The 22,421-nt window shown below is 43.9% G+C and overlaps 1 protein-coding gene and 1 long non-coding RNA gene across 2 annotated transcripts in view; one reads left to right on the top strand and one right to left on the bottom strand.

Annotated features, from left to right (window-relative positions):
• Positions 1 to 5,672: 5,672 nt before the first annotated feature.
• Positions 5,673 to 6,246, bottom strand: LOC136294930 (uncharacterized). The gene is made up of 2 exons (XR_010722535.1): positions 6,123 to 6,246; positions 5,673 to 6,043 (listed from the first exon to the last, which is right to left on the bottom strand). It is a non-coding gene; the product is annotated as an uncharacterized lncRNA (long non-coding RNA).
• A 189-nt stretch (positions 6,247 to 6,435) lies between these two features.
• The window catches only part of LRRC8D (leucine rich repeat containing 8 VRAC subunit D), a 52,682-nt gene continuing 36,696 nt past the window's right edge, over positions 6,436 to 22,421 (top strand). The window contains exons 1-2 of the mRNA XM_066192504.1: positions 6,436 to 6,605; positions 18,124 to 18,263. The gene's annotated coding sequence lies outside the window, so the exon portion shown is untranslated. The remainder of the gene's footprint in view (positions 6,606 to 18,123; positions 18,264 to 22,421) is intronic.

Below are 22,421 nucleotides of genomic sequence, written 5' to 3'. Positions count from 1 at the left end.
AGCGGGCATGATTCATTCTACAGTCTCTGGGCAACCCAAGGGAAAATTGCTTGCTAATTTCAGTTTCTGATGTCAGAACGTATAATTAACCTGACAAAGCAAAACGTTATTTTAGGTTAAGGCGTGATCAGACCTTCCTTCTCCCTCTACCTATTTCTAAATGGTAAAAAGTTGAAGGTGTTTGAGGCTGGGGGAGGTATATGTTTTGTGGTGGCTATGCAGTGTTGGCAGGGAATTTGCTGCTCCTATGCCCTTTAATATATAAAAATGTTACCAGTGCTTTCTCCAATTAATTTATATTCAAGTTAAATGCAGAGAAAACAAATTATTTGGACGTTAGAGTAAACTTCTTCCCTTTCATTGCAAATGTGTGCAACACTCCTCCTTTGTTTCAGTCTTTGGAACAGGAAATGAAGCAGGTTTTAAAATTAACATGCTGAATGCCATGGTAGCTGTGCATAGGAATCACAGGAATACTTGGAATCTTTAAGGTGTGTAATGTTAGAGTGGATAGTGTGATGCTAGACTGACAGTGGATATCTAATTGTAGAAGCTTTAGTGACCAGAATACTTCGGTTTACTGTCATTGTATTTGAAAAAGTATTGGGAAGAGGATTTCAGAGGTGAAATGTTGTTGCTATGTTTTCCCTTGGCTAGAACTGATAGAATGGAGCAGTTGATTTTGTTTGATCCATAATATGTACACATAACTAGCAGAGAGTGCTGCATTTAAAGTAAGAAGATTAATACAGCCCTTTTCAAGCAAAATCAACTTATTTTAGTGCTGTGTTGGCAAGTCTGGGTTCTGTAGGCTCCTAGCCACAAAAAACCCCCCCGGCCCTTTTGCAGTTCTTGAGGTGGGAAAAGAGCTCCAAGTACCTTTGGGTCCCTGATTAAGGAGCTCAATTTTAAAAAAAGAATTCTATAGTCTCCTTCTACAGAATGACTGGTGGTTTCTTTGCTCCATGGTAAAATAGGAAGGTAGAGAGAAAATGCAACATGTAAGATATAAATATTACTCCCTTATCCCTTTTTTTTTTTCCTGCTGTTTTTGCCTGGTATTCCTCAAATTTGGTCGTTTTTTGGTGGTTGAGGTTTTTTTGTTGCTTTGTTTTTTAGTTTTAGGTTTGGTCGGGGGTTTTTTTGGGAGGGGGGTTGTTTTTTCTCTTTTTTTTTTTTTTTTTTTTTTTTTCTGATCTAGTTGGGTGAGTCCTTAATCTTTAGCCATTTGGATGACTGGAGATCAGTCATTTGCAGGCTCAGAGCATTTTGGTCCCACATATGTTCTTTCTTTTTCCTCCTGCTGCTCACAAAGCTTAGCCCAGCTGTGCACCTCATTATGCTCTTGTGGCTAGGCTATTTTAAAGAAACTTATTCGAAAAGAATAACAAAATCAGCAAGGTCTAACTATTGTACCTGTGTGATTGGGGAAGTAAAAGTCAAGTGCTAGCACAGGTACAGCTCAGCACTCTGAAGATAACTGGCTTGCCATTTCTTTAAAGACCCACCATTGTCCTAGATCCAGGTAGGGCACTTAGGTTTTGTGTCATTCCATTTGCACATGGAGCCACAGCCATTTCACTGAGAAAGCCAATTGAGATCTGAAGGGGAAAGAAGGGCTTTCAGGCATGATTTGAAGGAAGAAATAACAGACTGAAATGTCCTGGGGAAAGCAGGGAAATCGTTCCAGAGAGCAGGGCTGGACAAAATGTGACACCTGAAAGCTTCTTTTGGTCTTATCCTGCTAATTCTGATTATGACAGATTTTAAATTTTTATTTCCTATTCAGTCTCCACGTTTAGCATTTAGTATTTGTTGAAATGGTGGCGAACAGATGAGGCAGAGATCACAAACAGTAAAGTGCAAAATTAAGAAAATATGAAGAGTAAGTAGATTAAGTGGACTGGCAGAGACTAGCCCGCCCCTCCCCTCCCAGCCCGCCGGCTGTAAAGACCTGAGAGCACTCAACATCTCAGTGGTGATTCCTGCCTGGGCTCTGAGTATACAGAACCATGTTACCAGCCTCTACATTTGACTGACACAGGCTCTATCTTGGGCTGGCCAAGCAATGCACAACCATATTCTTGCTTCTGCTAAAATCAAGTCCTACCCTGGCTAGCTGCCAGGGTGAAGGGCAGGTTTGCCTGCAGCTCAGTTCATGGCCTTCCTGCCATGCCTCCCATCTCATATGATGCTGTGTGTTTTGTGACTTTATAGTCCTTTATTGATAAGTACCAGAATGAAACAGATTTGCCATCTGTTTGTATATCCACTGGATGAAATCTGAGAACTCACGAAAACTAGGTCTTCTGTGTACTCAGAAGCAGCCAGCATGTGTTCCTGCCATCACTTGAAAAACTTTACTGAGCTGCAGTGTGATAACACACGTTACTTGCAATGCACATCATCATGGCTGCTGCTCTTGTTTCAGAGTACGAAGGTACTTGCTAAGAATGAGGCTGCATCCCCCAAATTTTTAGAAATGGAACTGCACATCGAGTGGCTGACATATTATCACAAATGAAATAAAAGAACTGGTGAGCACACTGTGGAGTTCTGGATGTAAGTAGAAACTGCTGTTTATCTAAAACAGTCATTCACTCCTTTTTTCAGCACAAAGACAAGGTAAGCAGTGATTTTTTTTCCGTCCAGGAAGTTCAGAAGTTGGAAGAATCCCAGCCAGAATAGGCTGGCTCACAAGCCCTCCGAGAGTCACTGTGTTTTTAATACAGAGGCTGTTGTGCCAGGTGTTTGAAGACAAGCAGAATAACAAAGTATCTCCCAAAAAAGTGGGAATATGAGTCTGGATAATTGTTTATAATGGAGTTATATAATGGCAAAAAAGTTTGTTAGCAGGAATTTTAAAAAAAATTGATGGAATTACAAATGAATGTAGTAGGGACAGGGTTTTGCAATGCATTTTATTTTTGAAAAACATGGGGGTTTTTTTCTTCAATACCTTCGGGATTGTCAGTAAAAATGTATCTAAAGGAGGCTTGTCTGGTAATTTGATTAGACTTTCTGAAAGCTTTGGCAATTTGTCCTGGTGATGGGGCAGACTGAGCTGCAGCAGTCAGGTAGCACAGGATCACAGCCCTCGGGCTGTTCCTTCCCTCTCCTCTCTAGAAGAGCAGAGCCCTTGAGCCCCACACCCCAGGGCTGGCTCTCCACAGCAGGCTCTCCACAGCCAGCTGTGGGCATATGCACAGCAGGCCCTTGCCAACATCTGCTTGCAGGGCAATAAACCAGCTGCCAGCACATCACCCAATTTTGCCTGGCAGGTTAGCCTTGCTGCCACTGTGGCAGGCCCGTGGCACAGGGGTGGCATTAAAGGGCACGGGGGTGGCGATGGCACATCGGGGCTCACACGTCTGGGTGCATCCCCAGCCCCATCCTCCTGCCCGTTTGTCCTGGGGGAACACCACAGCCTGAGCTGTTCAGCACTTAGAAACGCTCTTTCTTGAAAACAGATGGCCAGTAGCCAAAAGAAGTGACTCATATGTATCCTCCTCATTTAAACTGCAGTCTTCCCCTTCGTGCTTTGCCCATTCCATGAAGCCAAACTGCCCTGTTTCTGGAGAGGGGAAAGCCAATTCCCTGCCTGTCTCTGTCTTCTATGTAGCCATCCCCACTTCTTCCCAAGTAACTACCACCTCATCTATTTAATCATAGAATAGTTTGGGTTGGAAGGTATCTTTAAAGGTTATCTTGCCTAATCCACAATATCAAAATTCCCCTTCATCTTAAATTTGTTTGGGAGAAAAATTTGTCAGCCTACTCAAAGCCAGGACTGAAATATTTCTCAGTATGGAACTTCCTCACTGTTTTCTGAAGAACTACTGGCACTCTCTATTTTTGACACCATCTCTTCCTTATGTTCACCTTCTGCTGGTGTTCCTTTTGCACCTGGCTCCCTTGGACTGAACTTAGACACCTGCTGGACAATGTCATGCAGGTATATATGAGATGCACAGTATGGCTGTTTGAATGAAAGAAGGAAAGTACTGGAAATAATCTCGGAATAAATGGTCAGCTTTCAACCTGGCCAAAACCATAACTGTTGGAGGGCTGATATTTTCTAAAAAATTTTAATGATATGAGAATGATGATAACAATAAGGTTGAAAAATATGACATATTTGGCTACTCAAGGTTATGGAATTTGAAAAATTGAAACTAAAAGGCAGTTATAAAACCAAACAGGATTGGTTTGTCCTGTGAGGAATATGGCTGCATTGCTTTTGCTTGTTAATGTGATCACTCAGTTCTCTGAGCTACAAATCAAAATAACAATATTAGTTTATTTAATTGTAAAGGGCCAATGTCATAACTGTGCAAGTGGAAAAGAGCTCTTTTTCCCTCACAGCCTCTGTTTTCTGGCATCTTTTCTATCACATGGAGTAAGCTGGCTGACTTGTACTTTTGCCTATAGACTACAGCAGGATAACAAAACAGCTGGGATTTTTATTTGCCCCAAACCGAGCTCTTTTAGATTTATAATTCCCCTCCTCTCTTTTCTGTCCCACCTCAGCATGTCCTAGGTGATCAGAACCAAAACTAGCAATCTAAAAAGAGCTGCCCAGAAGTACTCTGACTTCAGCCTGGGGAAGACCAGACCTGAAGAGGTCTTTACTAGAGAAGCTTGAAAGAGAGGGTGTAGAGAGGTTTAAATTAAAACCCATTTGCATTACCTTTAAATACATACCAAAACAAGGGGAGAAAAAAAACCCCCGAAACCAAACCAAAATAAAAACCAAACAAGCAACTCAGCATATGTTCTGTAGGAGGTAAGTCCTTCACACTTGTGTTTGCCCTGTCAGAAAGGGAATCTTAATTGGATCTGGATCTGCCCAGTTCCAGGTGTCTTCTGTCTCAGATCCCCAGAGCCATTTGTTTGTTTTGCTGGTGTGCCTCAGCTTGGCAAAGTATCTTGATTGCTAAGAGAATGTGGATTCAGCCAGCTCTGACCAGCTCTGGCATCTGAAAAAAATCTTTTTTTCTTCCGCTTGAATTTCTCTGCCAGCTGCCTTCGAGTCAGGATTTCCCGGCCAGCAGCTCTTGTTATTATCTGTTTTCACTTGCCTTGATGTTTACCAGATTGGACTGCTTTTATCTCTATTAACCCTCCCTCACTGTGGAGCCCCAGTATTACACACCCTGTGTGCCTTGGCCGCTGGGTCAGAGCAGAAATAAGTAAATAGGTAATAAAACCACCTTATTGAGAAACTGAGGTCTAAAATGCTGGCCAAAAATAACACAAGTGATGATCATCTCAGGGAAGAAAATAACTAAAAGGCCAAATGAAGGTATTAAAAATCAAAGCTTAAAATAATTGACAGCTCATTAGACTAAATCTGAGCTCTGCTAAAATTCCCCACCAGATGAAAACTCTGGTATGAAAATAGTGCCGAACAGCTGAGAGCAGGACAAGCTGGCCTGATTTTTTTCTGGTCTCAGAAGTGAATTGTGGCCATGAAGTGCTTTCATTTGTAACCTTAGATACATCATACAGTCATTTAGACCAGAAGGTCTGATTAAAAATGCATCTAAAAATATAAAGGGGAAATTCTCAATCTTTAAAGGGCCATAAAGCTATTCTGAACAAGCACAAAAAGATCACTTCCCATTTCCTCTAGTTCTTGAAAATATGGGGAGGAAATAAAATATGGAAAAGATGAGCTCGTATTTTATTTTTTTAAAAATTCCATTCTTGATCAAGACCAATATACTTTCAAAGGTAATAGATTACATCTGGTTGAAAAGACCCGCAGGTCTGGTTCTGGTCACATGTCGGCTCAGTGTTCAAGAAATGTTTAAGGATATCGGTGGCTTTTCAGTGTAAGGAGGAAAAAAAAACAATCTAGTGGATTTCGGGGTAAGGATCAGGGTCAGTTCGGCTTCTTCCTCAGTGTCCTGTATTCAGCCTCTGGAGCCGCCGTGGAGGAATCCGTCCCTGCGAACTCAGCGGTGCCGCCCCCGCCCAAGCAAAAGCTGCCTTCGACTTTTTGGTTCCCTCAAGGGCTCAAGACGGACAAATAAAATAACTTCAACATTTTAATAATTAAGCCACGCATTTTGAACCTGTCGCTGTTTTATCTGGCTCACGCACTACGTTCCATTTACCTGCGCACCGAGAACACCGCACACACTTTGCCGCCCGGCGCTCCGCTCCCGCCGCGCCCCGCGGCCGCACCCGAGCGCCCCGGTGGGTCCGGGTCCGGGCCCCGGCCCCGGCCCCGGCCCCGGCCCCGGCCCGCGGGCACCTGAGCGCGGCGGCTGCGCGGGGGGCGAGCGGGCGGGGCCGGCCCGGCCCGGCCCTCACATGCGCGGCGCCGCGGGAGCCATTGGCCGCCGCCCCGCCGGCCCCGCCGCCGCCGGCAGCCGGTGCTGTCCGCACGCCGAGCCATGCGGGTGCGCGCTGCAGGACGCCGCTAGGAGCCGAGCCCGCCCCGCCTCTGCCCGCCCGCATGGCAACGCCGCGGGACTGACCGCCGCCGAGAAGCTCTGCGCCTCCGCCGCTCGCACGGCTCGGCTCGGCTCGGCTCGGCTCGGCTCGGCTCGGCCGGGCGGCTCTCGGGGACCGCAGCCCGCAGAGCCGGCCCTGAGGTGAGGCGAGCGCGGGGCCGGCGGGAGGCGGTCGGGCGGGCGGCGGAGGGGCCGCGGGGAGGGGGCGGCATCTTCACCGGCACCCCCGCCGCTCCCTCCCCGCGCTTCCCGTCGCGCTTCTCTTTATCTTTTTCTGCGTGCAGACCGGCCTGGGCCGGTTTCGCTGCTGCTGCCGCCAGCGCCGGTGTGCCTCGGCGGCACAGCTGCCGGCGGGACCCCGGGGGCGGCCGCGCTCGTCGCGCTCCTCTCCCGCGGGATGCGCGTCCGCGCAGGACGTGCCCGCATGGGCGGGGGGCCAGCGGCGGGTCCGGGAGCACGGCGTGGTGCTGGGGAATGCGGCTGGAGCTGCGAGCCCCTTTCGAGGCCAGTGGGGATGGATCCGGCCCCTCTGGGGGCCGCCAGCTGTGCGGCTTTTGTGTGGGGTCAGCTGTGCTTCGCGTTGCAGCACACGCAGATTAAAGGGACCCAAGCCGGTCAATAAAGCACATCTTCAGGGCAGAGCCAGCCCTTGACAGATAACCATCTCTGTTTCTTCGAGGCGCGTCTCCTCCCTTCCCCCTGCTCCCCAGTACGTGGCAATACCGACTCCCGCTCCTACAGGATCCCTGAGCTTGGCACAGCAGCTCCTGTCTTGCAACCTCCATTTCCCCCCGTCACAAGTGCTGCCACTGCTTTTAAGCACGAATTCAGGCGCAGAAGGCTTGTGACTTGCCCAGCATCCTTTAGGGGAGCTGGTCTGCGGTCACTGGGGGGATTCAGGCTCTGCCTTGATAGCACGCCTGCAGCCCGTGGCACTCTCTCCTCTGGACGTTCCCAGTGTGTGAGAGCCATGAGATAGGTTACTCAGACTTGAAAATGGAGGACGGTAGTGGTGATGGTGTTGTTTGGTGGATAAGTCTTAGCAGTACTTCCTGTAATGGTGGTGCTGAAAGTGATGTTTTACTTGACTTAGCTGCTGGTGCAGAGAACAGTTTGGGGTATCTGCTACTCCTAAGCTTTGCTAGTTACAGCTTTAAAAAGTCCCCAAGCACTGCGGGGAGGTATTTGGGGTTTTTTCAGCATTATGTCTGTCACCGTGATAGTAAAGGCTAGTATTTTCTGCCTCTAAAACTGGAGGTGGGGAGTGACAATACCTGCATGTTTGAGAGACAGGGCTTTAGGATGCGAGAAATTTGCATGAACAGGGCTGAGATTTTAAACCCAGAGCTCTGAGCTATCAAAAAAGCACCCTTGTGACAGATGGGGTAGCTAAGTCCCTTTCTCTGTGATTTTTTTTTGTGGGTTGTTGTTTGTTTGTTTGTTTGTTTGTTTTTTGTCTTGTTTGTTGTTTTTGGTGGTGGTGTTTTGTTTTTTTTCCCTCATCTCTTTCTCGAGGCAAAGGAAACCATCTTTCTTCAACTTAGGGTAAGCTTAGTGTTGTGTTATTTGCTCTTGATTGCCCTCTTAAATTAATTCACCAAGCCTTACTTGAGGCCAGGATCCTATTAATTCTTTGTGCCTTACAAATGCCCTATAAACCTTTTATTGTTAGTTGCAACTGATTTATGGGATCCTGACCCATACGTCTCTGTGGCTATATTTTTTTTACGATTTTCTTCCGTGTCTCTAGGCAGGCATTGCCTTCATAGTAAACTCATTTGGTGTTTTGCCTGTACCTTGCTTAGTGTCAAAAACACTCGTCTGTTTGCTGTGTCTGTCTTCTTGCACATAATAGCAGGGGAATATTAAATAGATGCTATTATTTGTAATTGTGATTGCTTCAACACAAACGATTAAAAGTTTACAACAGCGATGTGAGGTTATGCAGGGAGGGAGCAGCGTTAAGCTGTCATTTGTTTTGTAAGATCCAGGTATGCACAATAGATCTCTACCAGTCCTGATATCCTTGAGGGGATGGTAATCTGTCCAATATGTTGAGATCTGGAAAAGGAATTCTAAGCAGCAGTACCAGCAATGAAGAAAGACTATGTGCTGCAGTCAGAGGAAGGTAATTATTAATAGGAGGCAACCTCTATAATAACAATGCAGAGAGAGTGAAAGCTCTTGGGTGCTTGCCCTGGAAAGATTAACTAGTGAACACTGTACTAACACATAGCTCTACACCTGAAATGTAGTTCTTGTATTCCAGTTCTTTTCTAGCCCTTTGTGCCTGTTGCCTCCTTCTCTTATGTAGGAATACCTAAGTGGTGGTACAGAGATACCCCTGCTCTGCCTCCTGTTTATGGACAGTTTTCTTGACTGCATGCCTGGATAGGGAGGAAAAAAGCTAATGCTGTTTGTGTTGGGCTTGCAATAAGTCCTGCCAGTGACAGGAGGATAAGTGCATAAAGGCTAGTGGAGAAAAGGGTATGTCCATCCCTGTGGTCAAAAGCACTTGCAGCTATGTGTGTTGTGGCTTGGCGCAATTTTATAAGAAGGGACTGTACTGAAGTTTCCTGGGTTGAAGTTGGTTCTTTTAAATTCTCTAGGTCTTCCCATTTCTTCTGTGTATTGACGTCCCATTCAAAGTCTATTAAAGTAAGTGGATTTTGAATCAGGCCCTGTACACAGGCTGGGTTTCTGACGTGCTGTGTGTTCTCTGGTGGCACCAGCAGCTGCGTCAGGTCCTGCTGTTGTGGCGTACTCGAGGGTTGGCTGGGGCTGCTGTGCTGGCAGAGTGCTGACTCAGCACCTCAGCCTGGGGTCTCCCTTTGCCTTCTCCTGCACCTCTAAGAGAAGGGAATTTTGGTACAGGTACATGGACACTGTGATCACTGTTAGTGTCCTGAGGCTTAAAGCACTTATTCTGTGTGGGGCTGCTGAAGGCTGTTTTGCTCAGAAGTAGCTTGAGTCACAAATGGGGGAACATGAGGGAGCTCAGTAAACAAGTTTCTCAACTGGGTGCCAAAAAAACCCGGGAGTTCCAGGGTAAGTATTTCACAAAATAATGAACTCTGAGGGTTTTCATTTCCTTTTAAAAAAAAGTAGTCTTTATCTTCCAATTCACAAGGTTGCTAAATCCCTAAATATCTTTAAACACAATTAGCAATATTTGTTATACTCAGGTATTACGTATAATAGCACAGTAACATTAAGTGGAAAGAACAAAACCTGTTATTTCAGTTTCTGATATTTAAATTCTTCCATTTCTTGCTAGCATTGAAACAGGGCTTCACGGTTCTCCTTTTTTTTTTTTTTTCCTTTCCTTTCTGTTTTGTTTTATTTATTTATTTTTTTATGGTCTATTGGTGGTGGGAAGATTATATCCTAACCAATATAAAAAGAAAAAGCTACTGCTATGTTAAGAAAAATGGAAGTAACATTTGGATAGAGATTTGTCTGGGCTTTTGCATAACTGACATTTTAAACATGTTTTTTTAACAAGCAGTGAAAATTCTGTGGACTTCACCATGCAAAGACTTGTATCCATGACTAATTTTTCATGTATGTATAACTTCATGAGTCCACATGCATACATGAGGCTCTCTGGGGTTGCACTAGTGCTGCTTGATCTTGGAAGTGTTTGTTCTTGGCTGTGATGATGAGCTGCTGTGGGTCCACTCAGGGCTGAAATATGAGGAAAGGTGTTTGTGAAATGCAGTTTTCTAGCAGCTACTAGCACTGTGTGTTGTGAAAGCAATGATAATTAGTGTTTCAAGGCTGTCCTGTGCCTCTAACCTTGAGAACGCTTTGAGCTATGTTTTTTGGGTTTGACTTGCTTTGCATTGGAGATGTTTGGCTCAAGATCTTTTGGTTGGAGCAAATTGAGTACAATTTTCTTTTAACCATATAACAAAGAATAGGTACCAATTGCTTGCCAAACAATTTCTCCCATCAGAGATTACAAAAAAATTTAGGAAAGAACAAAGCCAGGATTTCTAGGGTTTAACTTCTTGAGAATCATCTTGGTTTTGGCATGTTAAAAAGAAAAGTGCGTCACAAGTCAAATTGGCACCTAATACTGTCAGTAATACTAATTTCCACATGATTAATTTTAACTGACACTGCTTCAATCTTTCTCTTACCACAAATTTATTTAATTAAAAAAATTGAAGATCTTTTCATTTATTTTTATATTCTCTTCAGCTGTAGCAAGAACAGGTTCTTGTCCCCCTTCAAGAAATGGATAGGAAGAGAAGTTAAAAGACATTCATGTAGCAGCTGCCAGAATGTTCAGGGATATATCCTTGGAAGGAGAAAACTTGTTTTCTTGAAATCAAGCCAGCAAAATGCCACTTTTGCCCAACATTTGCAGGCAAGCAGTAGTATGGGAAGTGAGGATGGCTGCACCAAGAACTTGTTTGTTAGAACTGTTATGAAAGAAATACCTTAGTTTTTCTTCTTCTCCCTCTTCAAGTATAAATCAGGATACAAAACCATATTGTTATGTAGCCTCAAAACGAATTTTCCTTCTTTCCACTTGAGCTCTTTCCTCAGAATTGATTTGTTCCGAGGCTGAAGTAACTGCGACATTCAAGATTTGAGAAGCAATCGTGGGGTAAAATACAGCCACCCTTAGGGAGGAGGAAAGATAGTTGTTGCTCCGATATTTTTTCTTTTTGGAGGCCCTTTTTTGTTGAAGATAACTCTGATTAAGAAGCAGAAAGAAATAACCAGGCTGAAAGCATGTGGCATCCAGCAGTGGGTGAGGGTAGCATTTGCGTTTATTCATCATGGTCTTGCTTTTTTCTTGTTTGATCAGTAGAAGAAGGAATAGTCTGATTCTTGTGATCTGCCTTGCTAGTGTTAAAAAAAAAAAAGAATCCTCTATGTGTGGTCTTGTCAAAAGTTGGGCATCCCAAGTGTTCTGTCCTATGATGGTCTACTTTGAATACCAGAAAATTGCAGTGGAAAATTTCTCAGCCCTAAGGGGTGGGCACTACAGATAATACAGATAATGCTGTTGTTGCCTTTTCCTATCCAGTATCTCTTCAAACTGTTTGCTGTACGTATAAATTTGGAAAAAAAACAATGCACAGTTCTCAAACTGGAGTTTCAAAATCTCTCTATTCATTTGCTCGGGATTTTTCTATCTGAGTTGTATCTCCTGATGATTTCCCCTGCATGGTTAGACCATGGATGAGGCGGACTAAAGTGTCTGTTGCTGTTTTAGATGTCTTACCTTTGACACTCACATGAAGCTGGTAAATATGATGAGACCATCTGCTGGAGACAGTGATGCTCAAGATGAGCCCCTTCCCTGCATTCATTATGTAAAGATACACAGACAATGGAAAAACTCCATGCATGAAGGCTCTTTATAGTCCTTCTGATGAAGCAGTGAGACAGGCTCCTACCTGTCCTCATGCAACCTCATGGCTACAAAGTCACAGCCAAGGTACGCGTTTGTCTTTTTTTTCCTCGCTTGAACTTCATTCTTTACAATAGAAGTCAGCATTGAGAGAAGTTTCTTTATAAAAGCTGTTCCTGATTGCCCTTGGGTCCTACAGAAGCCAGGGCTGCCGCACCTCTAGTGTTTTCAAGTCTGGCCAATGATACAGATACCAACATGCCTGTTAAAAATGGGGATTTTTTTGTATGGAAAAAATGTTGAAGCACTTTACTCTTGCTGCAGTCATTTTCCAACCTGAGATTATAGCTTTGAGGACAGAACAAGTGCACGGGATACGTATACGAATATGCTGTCTGAATATTTACCTGTTCTTCATCCGTTGCAGGATAGGAAGGAAAGGAAGCTTACATGCTTTCAGCTGGTGTGAGAACTTGTATAAAAAATGCTGATGCCTGCAATTACCCCAGTGCAGGCTTGCTGAATCTGTGTGTGCTAGGGATGGATATATTTTGATGTGTGCACATAAAAAGTTGCTTTTTTTTCATGTTATGACAATAAAATGTATGGTTTGTTATCTGTCTCAAATACACTGATTAAATACCCAAGCTTATACAACACTGATTTGTTAATCATTGAAAATAACCTTTTGGTTCAAGTGCTTTCTCTGTGCAAATTAATATTTTATACAGAAGTGTTATGTAATAGGCATTTTGTTGCCTTTGCAGTCCTGCACAGAGGAACACAGTGTTAAGCTGACGTAGTTTGGATTGTTCTATATAAATTTGTTCACTAAACCAATGCAAATATCAGTGAATAATGGCGGGGGGTGGGGGGGAAGTCCATATTGCATATCTGGAAATGGTGGTTTGTGCACAGATCATGGCAAGGGAGGATGGGAATTGCTTTGGTCTGACAGTCTCTGCATTAGAACTTGAGGGAGCAGTGCTAGAGGTGGTGCACTGGCTTGCTTTGTTTCCAGGCACCACTGTGGTTACACACGCTTTCCACATGCATTAGCAATTGCCTTCATCAAGGATGCACAGAGGAGCCAGGCTTCATGGTTAATCTGCCTGGTGTTTAAAAATACAAACTGAGAAGTCCACATACAGGGCTCCTCTCAATGGCTGACATCCAGAAACTTTTATGTACTTACTTTCTGACTAATTAAATTAAGAAACAAAGCCTAACCTATGTAGTTTAGCAGAGGAACTGACAAAAGGGAAATGAAACTTTTCATGCATTGAATTTTTTTAAAGTAATGTTTGCTGGTTTCTAACCCGTACTAAATTTCTTTACAGTTTTGCCTTGTTGGCCTTGTTAGTAGAGAGAAAGGGAAAACTGGCTTCATGGTTTTGCTCCTCTTCTTTTTCATCCTTCTGACAACAATTCTATTTGCTCTGGAAACCAGGAAGTGGAGGAATGCAGGTACATTAAGGCTTGTTGGTGCTGCAGAAATTGTGAGTTTAACCAGTGCTGGTGTCCCAATGAAAAGTGGGTAGGAAAGTGTCTAACAGAAGAGTAATAGAAGAAAAGTGTTCTTAGAAAAAGAGGTGGACTGAGAGAAACAAAATTGTGCTAATAATCATTCAGAAAAGTGAAAAATGCACAGGTTTGGACAAGATTCTTTTTCTGCTGTTTAAAACTTGTATTTATGCCATGTTTACTTTTAGTGAAAGTTAATTTAGGATGTACTTACATTGAGAGGTGAGCTTGAGAGTGTCTTTATTAGCATTGATCGGTTTACCCCAAACAGATTTTAAAGAAACAAACCACTGAGGCCAGAGTTACAGGAGAACAAAGATAGTGAAGCCTGAAAATAAAAACATGAGAAACATGCAAAAATACAAAAGAAAATAGTAATGGTGAGGCAAAGAAAAGGAGATAAGACTGTGGACAGAAGTGTGGGTAAATATAACATAGAATTATAAAGCTTGAGATTGTATATACTGTTCTGCAAGTGGAAGGTGTAGGAATTCCAGTTGAGGGTGCCTCATTCCAGAAACAAGGCTGTCATGCTCACAGTGGAATGGCCAAGTTTTCCCTGTTTGGAGTCATCTTGAAAGCAAAGTATTTGAAAAAATTCATTGCATGAAATGTAATGGGTACCTGGAGCTTATGGGTTGAATTAGTACAAGCATGGTTTTGACTAATTGTTTGCACGTGCCACATTTGTATTTTAAGATTCTAGTCTGTCCATGTGTCCACATGTCCACAGTGGCCCAGAGCAGCCTGGAAACAACCAGTGCGCAGCTGGTCGGTGTGAGGAGCAGAAAACCCCTTCTCTGCTGTTTCCTTAGTGCATGAAGAGAGGATGGTGGCCCTCCACACTCTCGTAGGTGCTGATTTCCGTCGCCTCATCCATATTAAGACTTCTTCAGTGTCTGATTATTTACCTGTTTGCTGTTTGAACTTGTGAAATCTTGTATCTGGTTTGCTATCTGCTAAAGAGTGTAATACCGGAGCTACCAGCAGCAGCCCCCTGTCTAACTGCCTGCAGGTCAGACAGTGAGTCACCTGTAGCAGTGAGAAATTTTGCCTGCTTGACCAGCAAGGTTTGATTTGTTGATGTCTTTGCTATATTGCTGCTCTCTGCAGCAGAGGAGAGGAAGTGGAGAGGAATTTACACACAGCTTCTGGCTCATGGATGGGGCAAGAGGCGGTGGCCACCAAGAGAAGGGAGGAATTACAGGGAGCTCCCAAATTAAACTGGGTGTTGGGTGTCATGTGAAAAGCTGCAGCAGGGCCTTAGAATGGACAATGAGCTCTGCAGGGAATGGCAGTGGGATTCTGTTGGCTCCCATGTAGCAGGAGCAATGCCTAGGGTGCTTTCCAAGGGGAGTGTGGTTTCAAGACCAGCTGGAGCAAATTTGAGCTTGCACTGCTGTTGAAAGGGGAAGTCCTGCCTTCCAGCCCACCCTCTGCTTTGGGCAAGATGCCTTTCCCAGGCACACACCATGGAGAGAGCAGGAATGTTAAGTAGCAGGGTGGCCACAAATCAGCTAAATGCAAAACTTACTCAGAGATAGCAACAAAATCTGGTATTTATCTGGTTAGGTTACATGCTACTTTTGACAGTATTTTTACAGTATGTATCTGTGCTGGGGTTTTTCTTCTCTCTTGATGGCATGACACTCTTCCTGTGTGCTGGTTTGTTGTTTTTCTTATGCAGCAGCAAGGGAGGAAGATGGCAGATTAACTGTAGAGATTGTCAAATGTCTGCTGTTGTCTGGGTACTTGGAGATATATGCAGAACTGAGAATTTTTCAGTCGTGCTGAAATTAAACCTCTGGTGACTGGGACTGCTTACTTATTTAATTAGCTGAGGTTGTTGGGGTTTTTTTTCCCCAAAATCTCTACCTCTTCCCCAAAATACTGTGACTTCCCTTCTTTTCCTTTCTTTACAGAATTCGTAATGATTTGTTCTAAGTGCATTGTCGGGGTTTTGGGTTTTTTCACTCTGTTAACAATTATCATTTCCCTGTTAAAAGCATCAAAAGTATTGTTTTCCTTAATGGAAAAGATGTTTGATCAAGTGACTGTACAAATGGAGGCAGCCACATGTAGGCTACTGTATTGAGGACGTGGCATTTGGAGGTTGCAGGTGTTATGCCTGAAGTGCCAAGTGCCTGGCTGTGATTCAGATGAAATTGGCACTGGCTGATGCCAACACCCCAATGTAAATGTGGTGTCTTTCCCTATGCTGTAGGGCCTTGAAAGAAAAGTACTAAAGTGAATGAGTGCCAGAGGGGATGAGGTTAAAAGAGAAGTGGTGCATGTGCTTCTTATTTAATCTCCTTCAGAGCCACAGTCCCACATACTGACTATACCAGTGGGTGTGTATTCTTGTATCAAAGCAGATGTTTCTGTAAGAAAGATGTTGCTTTGTTTTAATAAATTGAGGTTGTCACTCAAAAAGTGGGAGAGGGAGGTGAAGGAAGTAGCATAAAGTGAGAATTTGTCAAATGGGATTTGGAACAAAATCCATGAGAATTTTTGTGGTAAGAACTGTGGGGAAGAATCCTTCGCTGGTGTTGGCATTGCCCAAACATCTGCTTATGCACTGTTATGATTTATATAAGAATTTCTGCTTTTTCTGCTTTTAGATTGGTTTTTGGTTTGTTTTTTTATTTTCTTTTGTTTGTTTTAAACCAAAATGTTTAAGTGTTTTGTCATTTGTTATCCTTTACATTTCCTCCAGGTATGATCCAGTCCATGTGCTCAGCCTGTTCTGGGAAGGGGAGGGTGGTGGTGATGGACCTCAGCAGTCTTTCAGACTGATTCAGCTCTTGAAGAGAAGGTCTCCTGTTCTTCCATACCTTACCCAGTGTGGTGGTGGTGCTGTTCAGCCTCTCCTGGCCCCTTTCCTTAAATGCTGATACATTCTCAAAAAACACAGTCCTCCTACTTTGGAGGTGGGGACTGCCTTTGCCTGCTGTTTTAGGAAGTGGTTTGTTGCCTTTGGAGGCCGTGCTGAGGAGGGATTGGAGGGCATGGTGTACTGTGTTCAGGCCCTTTCTTACACGGCTCTCTGACCTCATGAAAAAATAGTTACAGAAGCAGCCAAGGTGAATGGCCCCGTGGCTATGAGCATTTTCTGTTAGACCTCAAGTATGATCCAAAGGTCTGTTCTGAAGCCTGCTTGGAAGGCTTTCCAAAGGTAGACCTTTGGAAAGTATCCAGTCACAGGTTTTTTTCCTCCCTGTATTTAAAAACCTAGAGTCTCTGAAAACTCCAGTTCTGCATAAAAAGATTTGCTTCTCTTGAGACTACTTGACCACCCCAAGCCCTTTCAAGAAGGAAAGTCCATGAGACATATTTTATTTGATCATTTAACAGTGTTTTCGCCATCTCCTTATCCTGGGTCTCTACTGCTAAGAAGAAACCTGGAACAGCAGGTTCCCGCTGACCTTTAAAATGATCTCAGTGGTAAGCCTGACAGAAGGCTTGTTCCTGTGTGCTTCTGAGTGCTGGTGGGTGCCACCCCTGAAAAAGCCTCAGAAAAAAAATTAGAGGGAGATTTGGTGAGGGGTGGAAGGGGGGGGAGGCTTGGTTTGCATTTTTTTTCTGCAGTGGTTTGAGAGCAACTCAGGTGGGTGAGTGCACTGCTCTTGGTGCTGGGTGCAGACTCTTAGGGCAGAACAGCTCTGCTGTAGGCTCTGCTGGGGTGGAGGCAGTGGGCTGGGGGCTGAAGCAGGGGATGCAGCTGGCTGTCCCTGGCTGTGGAGCATCCTCTGCTCTGTGTACCTGGGACTTGCCGCCCTTGCAGTGAGCGCCTGCTGCACTGGTGTTGGCACCCTGGCACAGTGTGCTGTGGTTGGCAGTGCTAGGAACACCTTGGGCACACAGCAGTGCTGCTTGGGGTGCAGCAAGGCAGTGGCAGCCAGCCAGCCGTGCACTGAGAGTCCTGTCGAATCCTGCCTGTTGCTAAGGGACTCCTTTTGGATGTGGAACAACATTGGTTTACATAGCAGCTTTCCCCGTGTTTGTTGATTGGAGGCAATTACTGTAAAATACTTGATTTATAACAAGGCATACTTAATAAGCAACAAACTAAAATAAATATTCATGAATTACCTGCTGGAGTCTGTCTGTTCTTTTTGCTGAGTTGTTGCTTTCCATCTGTGTGCTCTGCACAGCCCTGGAGCCTCTGGGTCTCTGGAGGTGAAGGCGGCTGTGCTGGGTCTTAGCTGGTGGACATTTTGGGCTGAAGAAGGAGGGGAGCAATCCCACTTCTTCTCTGTTTTGTTCATCCCAGAGGACAGAGGTGTTTTCCTGAGATTTTTCCAAGCAACTCGTTTGACTCAAGGTGGTCTCCTTGCCTGGCATATGGCCTGTAATGCAGTGGTTAAAGTGTCATCAAAGTGTTTGTATGGCACACGTGCACTGTGCAGCTACTCTATCACTGGGGTCTGTTCTGGCTTTTGTGGTGGTGTAGGGAGGTGATGATGTAGAAATAGTCGTGCTCTTGGTTAAGTTAGGATGAGCCAATATGTTTAAGAAAATATGTGGGAAATGACAAATTGCTCATTTGGGATCTACACTCTTTGAGAATGGGACAACTCATTTAGAGTAGTTCCAAAGTTATTAAAACAAGGATGTGCTCAGTCTTCCCCAGAGATGAAGCACTGTTAGCAAAAGGATGAGTAACCTTTGTCTTCTGTGTTGCAGAGTGACTTTCCTCTGACCCCCGCTACCATGACCGCTTTATTTGGGCGGTTTGATTCACAGCAGTTTGTTTTTATACAGGAGGAGTCTGTGGCGCTTGTCAAAATGAGAAAGTGATCATCAGAGTCTGACTTGGTGTTCCTGCTGCTGGAGCCTTCAGGAGCCAGCGCTCAGCCCAGCTGAAGCCAGAGGAGGAGGGCAGAGAAGCACAGCCTGATCAGGTACTGAGCCAGTAATGGCAAAAGTTGTCTGATGCAGGGTTAAGTTGTGTATGATCATTAGTTACAAAAAGTTACATTCTTTAGAAGATCTTGTTAACGTGTGTGATGCAGTGGGGGCCCAGAAAGGACAGCCGCATCTGTGGGCCCGGCATGGGTGCATGTTATTTATCTGAATTCTGTAACAGATCTGAGGTGAATATAAACAAATGCAACACGTTTTCTGGGGTATTTGATTTGCACATCTAATGTGAACTACAGTTCAGTATGTGTCTGCAAATACCATTTTCAGGCTTTGTGTAAGTTGTAAAGAATGGGCTGGGAATACTCTTAGCAAATGTTTGAATGTTGAAGAGCAGTTTGATGTCTTGAGGAGGGGTTTTTCCTCAGCTTTATTCTTTGTTCTAGTAGGGAGACTTCAGTGCTAGCTTTTGATGAGCATGTGTGAACTGTAGAGCACAGAGTGATAACAGACTGATGGGTTTTAAGACAAAACCAACTGTCAGCTTGCTTACTGTGTTTTTATTCGCTGAGGTGTCTGTAACCATTCCTGGAAACTGGTATTTATTCTTGCATTCACATCTTTCAGATTGTCATACTTGAGAAGATTTAGTTAGGTTCATCTTGTATGAAGACAGAGAAGTTCAAGGTTTTGATTTATTGTATTCAGTTTGGGGTTTTTGTCTTACGTAACTGTACCTTTCAGTTTATGTGGAACTCCTGCTCTGAGGTCCATGTTGTGAAAAGACTTTGCATGTATTTGTGTACCGTTAGAGGTCCTTTAAGAACAGGGCTCCTACTTATGTGGGCTTGTACAACAATGCTTGGGATGGCAGTGGCATGCAATTCACTGTTAGACTGAATATTCTTTGAAGAAGCATAGTGTTTTTTTCACCTCAAATGATATTTTCTCTCCAGAAATACCAGCCTCTGTTGCTTAGACTGTCTGAATTTATTAGTCACATTTTTGTTATTTTTTTATTTATTGACCCAGGTGGAAGCAGTGACGGTTTGTTTAAAATCTGTTAAGAAAATTATTCCTGATGTCCTTGAGGTAATTTCCAGCTCTGATTATGAGTCTTTACTGGAGTGGTTAAAAGATAGAGACTCTTTTCTAGCCTCCATTGTGAATGCTTCACTTTTTTTTTGTCTTGGGAAATAAGAATCAGCATTTGTTTGATTCAACAACCAGCTTCCTGCTTCCCAAGGAAGAGATAGTGGCTCATTCGCCTGCAAACATCCCTCCTGTGGAGAGTCTTTGTTGGGGAGTTAGAGGAAAGCTAGCAGTTCCTAGTGAAATAGCTGCGTAGTAGGATGAAGAGGGATTATTGAAGCATTACTAGGAAATTCATGGCTGTGTGGAAGACCTTATGTACCCCACAGACGAGCTGACCTAAATTCTGCAGCCAGGCCTTACTGGTTTCTGTGTTGATGTGATGTGGCAGGCTGGATAACCTGCAGCAGATCTGGGGTTTAAAAAAATGAAAGGCAGAGGGAATACAGAAAAGATTTATATTTGAGTAGAAACACAGACAGGCAAGTCTTTAAAAGTGTACTGAATCTATCTTATTTTTTTGTTGTTCTCTGACCCACACTCCTCTATTCTTGGTATTGAGTATTTTTCACATAGCCAGGATGGGTCTGTGTTATAAGGATGCTCATTAGGAAATTGGAGATGTTGTTTACTCCTGGATGGGGAAAATGTGGATGGTTTTGCTCATAAGAGGCTTTTACAGATGGCTTGGAGTTCTGAGATAGGTTTTAGCAAAGAAATTGTGCTTAGTATCTTAGCAGTAGTTAAACCATTAACACAACTAACACTTGAACTCTTGGGGAGAATAGGGTTAGTATCCACTTGAGGTAAATGGAATGCCTTATGCTTGAGTTTCTAGGTGATATTTGTTTCTCAAGATTATACATTACACCAAACATGACACAAAAATCCAAATAGAAAACAAAATGCCAGGTCTGTCACAGTCAAGTTGGTCAGTCTGACCTGCGTGCAGTGTTTTCGTGCTGTTACTTCTTGTAGTAGTGTTGTGACTTTGCAGTTCAGTTTCTTCTGGCACAAACGTGGTGTGAGGGCAGTTACTGCTTCCTGCCTTTTTCTGTACACATAAGCTAGCCTGATGCAATGCTCTCCTTTGCTTTCACCCTTCCTGCTTGCACACTTTTGTTACCTGGTCTCACCACTTCTTCTCAGGTTCCTCTACTGGTATGAGAGGAATTTTTTTTTGCTAGTAGTGCTTATAACATGTCCTGTGAAAGGAATGGTTTATGCAGGCAGAAAAATTTTGCAGTTGCTAGAAGGGCTTTTGCAGTAAGATTTTTGCTGGCATAGTTGGGGAGCAAGAAAAAAAATATTGGCTGATACAGTTCAATGAACGAAATGTTAAAGTGTGGCTAGGGGCTTTCCTGTGCAAGTTTTCTGGTCTGGTTACTGTGATGGAGTGTGTGTGTGTATATTTATAATACATTTCTGTCTGGAAACCTCTTTTTGTGGGAGCATAAGCTTTAAGTCTTGAATTGTTGTAGAGGAATTTCTGCAGCTGCAGCATCCTGAAGTGCCAGGGGAAACAGTGATATTCTGAAACATTGCTGGCTTATTTTAGATCACATTTCACTTGATGTGCTTTTGATTTGTTTTAAGAACAACTTGTCTGTATAAGCTATTTGTTTACTATATGCACATAATAAGTAGCAACGCTGACCTTCTGCTGGAAACCAGAATGACGACTGGTCCTGCTGCCCCACTACCAGGAGCAGGTATGGTCTGGGGATTGGAGAGCGAGGGCTGTTTCCCTTGTCTGTGTTTCAGTACCAGAAGTAGTAATTAGAAGCTTATTAACTGACAAATAAATTAAATTGGTTGAAATTCCCTCCAAAATGACAAACTGTTTTTTTGCTTGCAACAGTGTTATTGTCAAGGCCTCCTCAAGGCAGAAGCAATGTTTTCCTTAGTGCAGATATAGATGTCCTTTTGAGTAACTCTTTGCAATGAAAAGAACTTTTGTGTATCTTGCTTCACTGTTACAATTTTCATGTTGGCTTATCTTTTCTTTCTCCTGTCCTTCCAGCAGAATTTTCGATGTTATTGTTAGAGACAGAAACTGAAAAATAACTGGAAAACAGCCCCACTTTGGTGGTTTTTTCACTGTTTTTGCTCTTGTATTTCTTTGCCTAGACAGGAGACTTGTCCATTCCTGATAGCAGCAGCCAGTCCCCACAGCCGCGGGTCAGTGAGCTGAGCGGCTTCCAGCTTGTCCTTCTGGAGCCTGAACCCAGGCTGGCCACGGGCGGTGGCACCGGCACAGCACGGGGGAGGAAGGAGATGGCACTGGCGAGGCTTGTCGCCAGCTCGCTGTGGCAGAGAAAAATCTGAGCAGGGTCAAAATGCAGCACCACTTTCTTTCAGCCTTCCCTGGAGTAATGTCTTGTTGCATGGTGTTGTGTTCACAGACCTGTTTCATACTGGATGGGTATCAAATCCAGTGGGCTGCAGTATTCCTAGCCATGTGTTTTGACTTATTATGATGTTGTTTTGAAATACCTACCTGCTCTCAGTTCTTGGCTGGAATCTCGGGAGGTGCCTTTTGGATAGATGGGAAGTGATTCTCAGTATGTTGCTCCCTCAGGCTTTGTCTGTTGTCTTTGGTAGGTGATGCTGTTTTGAGGAAGGCAGCACCTTCACAGTTCTCATTCTCTCGGAGGTTGAGTGAACACTGGAGCACTAAATCAGTGTAGTGAGGTGAGGCATCAAACAGTAAGATCTGCCTGTCCTTGTGCATACCCGATTTGGTTTCAGGAGAGGTGAAACACTTCCGGCAATTGAGAAACCACAGGAGAGGTTGGACTGGGGAAAAGCTGGCTTTTCCAACACTAGGCTTTCCTTGTGTAGATGGGCCTGACATGTCTCGTAGTGCTGTGTTTGCACATGATGGTAAAAAGGACATACCATAAGATGTTGGTGACATTATTGCCTTTGCACCTCAGATAGTAAAGATGGGGGGAAGAGAAAGAGATTTGCAAGGGAAAAAATGAACAAACGGCTCTTTGTTGCTCAATTATTTTAGTGCTTCTGTGGTTTAGCTGTTATATTGTGTTACTCTGTCCACAGCTTTTTATGGGCCTCTTTTAGAAAAAAATTTAAATTTACATAAT

Source organism: Chamaea fasciata, unplaced genomic scaffold, assembly GCF_029207755.1.
Source record: "Chamaea fasciata isolate MVZ Bird 193981 ecotype frontalis unplaced genomic scaffold, bChaFas1.0.hap1 SCAF_10, whole genome shotgun sequence".
Classification (NCBI taxonomy): Eukaryota; Metazoa; Chordata; class Aves; order Passeriformes; family Sylviidae; genus Chamaea; species Chamaea fasciata.
The sequence above is the reverse complement of the archived record's forward strand: the minus strand, read 5'-3'. Positions and strand labels throughout refer to the sequence as shown.